This window comes from Berghia stephanieae, chromosome 2 (genome assembly GCF_034508935.2).
Source record: "Berghia stephanieae isolate SIO BIC M18660-M18661 chromosome 2, UCSD_Bste_1.3, whole genome shotgun sequence".
Taxonomy (NCBI): Eukaryota; Metazoa; Mollusca; class Gastropoda; order Nudibranchia; family Aeolidiidae; genus Berghia; species Berghia stephanieae.
Genome location: NC_088361.1, coordinates 101,829,783 through 101,834,782, shown reverse-complemented (window position 1 = coordinate 101,834,782; position 5,000 = coordinate 101,829,783). Strand labels below are relative to the sequence as shown.

Below are 5,000 nucleotides of genomic sequence, written 5' to 3'. Positions count from 1 at the left end.
ATTTAACAGTCACTGTCATAGTTTGAAGTCACAAACTCAATACCAGCGTTCACAATTCGACTGTTGCTTATCTCGAATTGCTTCCAGTCGGAACACGGGGGGACAATGATAAATAAACGACGGTCTCGCCAAGCCCTGGCCTGACTTAAGGAATAGATCGATCAATAGGTGTGATATTCCCAAGACATTGATCTCCTCACGCCAATGAATTCAACTGTCGTCTGTGTATTCAATGTAACCGTCTTCTCTACCGCGACCCCCTGTCACACACTCCACACCCCCCCCCCTCCCCACCCCCTCTTTTCCTTGGCCTCCCACTTCCCCTAACACATAACAACCCACACGTTTATGAATGCACCTCCGCCAATAACTTATTTCATTAATAAATAATATATGGCGTCTCTGTGCTGTGTTCATTCTGATCGAATTGCCGAATTTGAACACACTTGATTGAATGTGTCAATTAAGTCTATATTAACATATATCTACTGATATATCTAGATATGATATAATTATTGGTGTGTATAAATGCGTGTACCAACTTGACTTTCAACTGATCCGTTTCATTGTAAATAGTAAAGGGCTTTGAGCACATCCTCGTCGTTGCTCTCGACACTTTCATTACATATATTTTATTTTCATTTTGAAGATATCAAATTGGGATAATGGGGAGATAGCAGGGACGAGTGTAAGATAAAGATGGATCTATTAAAAAAAGATAAAAAGTACGTATGAAACAGTGCCAGTCAAAAACAAAACAAAACAAATAAAAATACAAGAAGAAAACAATCCCAGACTTATGAGGTTCGAACCCCTGTCTAGGGAGACTATTTTTTGAATTTTTAAATATTTTTTTTTGGTGTGCATTTTTCTTTCTTGCTTTGTCTGACACTGTTTCATACACAGTTTTTCAGATTAAGAGGAAAACATCAACATTATATTCAAGCGTGTAAAAATACTAGAATGTGACATTTTCATTCTATACCAGACAGTCTACAAACGGTATGTCTGATAGAATTCTATTGATAAGAAATCCAAACTTTGAGATTTTTCCTAGTAAAAAATAAATAAATAAATAATAATAATAATAATAATAATAATAATAATAATAATAATAATAATAATAATAATAATAATAATAACGATAATAATAATAATAATAATAATAATAATAATAATAATAATAATAATAATAATAATAATAATAATAATGATAATAATAATAATAATAATAATAATAATAATAATAACAATAATAATAATAATAATAATAATAATAATAATAATAATAATAATAATAATAATAATAATAATAATAATAATAATAATAATAATATATGGCCTTACCCCATATTTCAACAAACTCAAAGCGCTTACCAGTAACTTGGACAACTTTCACTCCAACATACAACCACTCAAACGTCTCTCGCCTCTTTGTTATTGTTTTTAGCCATCCATTTCTATGAATAGTTCTCACTAAATTCATTCACTCAGGCTATAAACGGTCAATATTACACATAGTTTTGTGTGTTGGCACGGTACAGCCGGCTGGCGGATCTTGTGAGTTTTTAAACTAAATGCCTAGCATCAATAAAACTGTATTCAACCGAGAACGGCGCAACAGAACCCAAATTCATCGAACAATGGAAGCAAAAGAAATCGTGCAAAATATTCAAACAATTAAATTAATTGGCTTTTGTTGTTCATTATGAAATGTCTATCTATATACTTGCGTTCACTGACGCACAATATTTGACCGAGTTTATGTCACTATTTGTTTGTTATCACTTAAGATGCCAACAAGTTTTATTCTCGAAGGTCTTTATTCTCATCAACTCTACACAAAAAGTCCATCCATCCCCTTTCACAAATCTCTGTCAGTAGGTCAAATTCTACAAGACTGGAAATAAGTCAATGTAACTACCATTTATAAAGAAAAATAATACAATCAAATCTCAAAATTACAGACTTATTACTTTGATGTGTATTTTATGAAAAGATATGGAATCAATTCTCAACGTGTTTCTATCTGTCAACCTGTTTTGTTGACCAAGGGGAAACCCGAAACGTCTACATTATATGTATTTGTTTATCAAATTAAAGCTTCCATTCCATTTGACTACCGTCATATGGGGTGACTTTGCCTCAAGGGGTGACTTTGCCTCTATAGATTTGGATAAACTAGATTATTTTTAGTATTTTGACAGTTATTTATTTTGATTAAAACGCAAGTCCTCCCACAAGGGAAATAACTACACCAAGCCTGAGAATACTCAAAATGCTCCAAATCGGCAGGGGCAAAGTCACCCCTTGAAGCAAAGTAACCCCATCTGGCCGTACTTTTATATATTTCTTCTAACTTGAAGCAGCCACAATTGTGTTTTTTTTTTAAAGCGATGACATTTTTGGAATGCTGGAAATATCATCATTCATATAGGGTATGAGATTAGCGGAAGAGTAGCGTCCCTTGATTGGACGTCATCCATAGTCTGTGACGTCACCGGCGGAAAAGGTATTAGAGAGAGAACGTCCGCGAGGACGAGAGACGCATGCGCACAACCAACATGACGTTCTCTCTCTAATAACTTTTCAGCTGGTGACGTCACAGACTATGGGTGACGTCCAATCAAGGGACGCTACTCTTCCGCTAATCTCATTCCCTATATTCTGGCAATGAATCCAACAACTGCTATGGAAAGGATTTGGGAGTTAAAAGTAAAAATATTTTATAAAACGAAGTAAGTCTTGCGTCAGCAAATAGGAAGCGACTGGCATGGCCCATTCATTATTCTGGTAAATGATTTCTGTATCATGAACAATGGAATCCCGATTGACTCGACTGCACGGGTTCGATAATACGGACACGCCCATAGACTTGTCTACACTCTTTAAATAATCAATATTATACTCTATCATCATCGCATTCATAATTGATATTGTAATAATTACTATTATGATCATTATCATCATCATCATCATTATCATCATCATCATCATCATCATCATCATCATCATCATCATCATCATCATCATCATCATCATCATTATCATCATCACTACCATCTGGGGAGTGAACCAGAGACTATGGGAGGTGAGCACTAATGGGGAGCGAACCAGAGACTATGGGGGGGGGGGGTGAGCACCAATGGGGAGTGAACCCAGAATTGTTTCGAGGTGAACACCAGTGGGGAGGGAACCCGGAACACCCACTAATTGGTGGACACTTGTGGGGAACTAACCTGTGACTATAAAAGATAGACACCAATAGAATTTAAACCCGGGACAAATGAGATGTGGACAACAGTGAAAAGTAATTCCTAGACTACCTGAGATGGTCACCGTGGGGAACGAGTCCAGGACTATGGAAGGTGAATGGCCAGGATTACAGGTTGTAGACATATTGTCCCAGGTTCACTCCTCACTGGTGTCCGCTCCAGAGAGTCTCGGGTTCACTCTCCATTGAATGTCTTCTTCCGTATCTCTCGGTCCGTCCCCAGTAGTGTCCATATCTTACAGTCCCAGGTTTATTCCCCACTTGTGTCCACATCCCCTGGTACCAGGTTCAATCCCCACTAGTATCCACCTCTCATAGCCCTAGATTCACTCACTCTCCATTGGCGTCCACCTCTCTGAGTCTCGGGTTCGATCCGCACTGGTGTGCATCTTCTATAATCCAAGGTTTATCCCCCGCTTATGCCCACCTCCCCTAGTTAAGTCCCGGGTTCAATCCCCACTTGTGACACCCCACTTAGATTGATGTCCACCTCTGATAGTCCCAGGTTCATTTCCCACTCTTGGTATTGACATGTCGGTGTTCTGGGTTCGTTCCCTACTGGTGTCCACTTTCAATAGTCCCAGGTTCATTCCCAACTGGTGTCAACCTCAGATCGGCACATGTTCATTCTGCACTGGGTGTCTTCTTCCTTAACCTTGGGTTCACTCTCCATTGGTGTCCACCTGCCATAGTCCCAAAACTTTGTTCGTCGGAGTTCGTCGGGTTTCGACGGGTTTCGTAAAAAATAAACACCCTCCTCCTCCTATAGTCCCAGGTTCACTCCCAACTGGTGAACACTTCCATGAGTCCCTGGTTCACTCCCCACAGCTGCGTACTTTCCATAACTTTGTCGGGTTTCTTCGGGTTTTGTGGGATTTCGTAAAAAAAAAAAAGAAAAATCGCATGTCCACTGCTTATATTTATTACATAATATTATTAGGGAGGGGAAGGGGGGGGGGGGGGGGGTCCTCGATACCTCAATTAATTGGTAGAGCATTCTCATCACACATAAGGACCGGGGTTCAATCCCAGTGTTGTATTTTTTCTACCCCCCCCCCCCCCCCCCCGGGTCAAGCCAACAGGAATAGGGTGGGTAGCTTGTGGAAAGTATTTTGCGATGGAGTGGAGTCCAATCATTGAATAAATAGCAAGTAATTGCTATAATCCGGTTAACACCAATTCCATTGAACTTTGTGCGGCTATGTGGTCTTGTGGTATGACACTCGCTTTCGGATCGGAAGGTCCTGGGTTCGAGCCTCGGGCTCGGCGCATAGTTGAGTCCTTGGAAAAGGCTCTTTACTCACATTCTCTCACCGTACTCAGGTGTAAAATGAGTACCTGGCCGTTAACAGCGTTGACTTTGTCCGAAAAATTATAATACCGCCTAACAGGCGTCATGTCCCGTCCTACATGTTAAATGTTGTTGTTGACCAGGGACCCCTTCTTGTAAAGCGCTTTGAGCACATTTAGTGGATACTGCGCTATATAAAGCTCAATAAACTAACAGCTCCAAGAACTCTCTTATCAATCACGTACCTAGCTATTGTTGGCTTTTGATAATGGGTTTTAATAGGTAGGATGTATTTTTGTGATTTTCAAATTCGTTAAGCTGGAAAGAGCACATAACAAATGAAGAGCTCTACAGTGACCTCCCCCCAGTGACCTCGAAGATTCAAAAGAGAAGACTGAGACTTGCGGGGCACTGCTGGAGACACAAGGAGGAGAT

At 39.5% G+C, this 5,000-nt stretch overlaps 1 protein-coding gene across 1 annotated transcript in view; it reads right to left on the bottom strand.

The window, feature by feature from the left end:
• Positions 1–234, bottom strand: part of LOC144966083 (uncharacterized) — a 13,534-nt gene extending 13,300 nt beyond the window's left edge. Inside the window, exon 1 of the mRNA XM_078902144.1 lies at positions 1–234. This exon is cut by the window's left edge and continues 82 nt beyond it. The gene's annotated coding sequence lies outside the window, so the exon portion shown is untranslated.
• Positions 235–5,000: the final 4,766 nt, after the last annotated feature.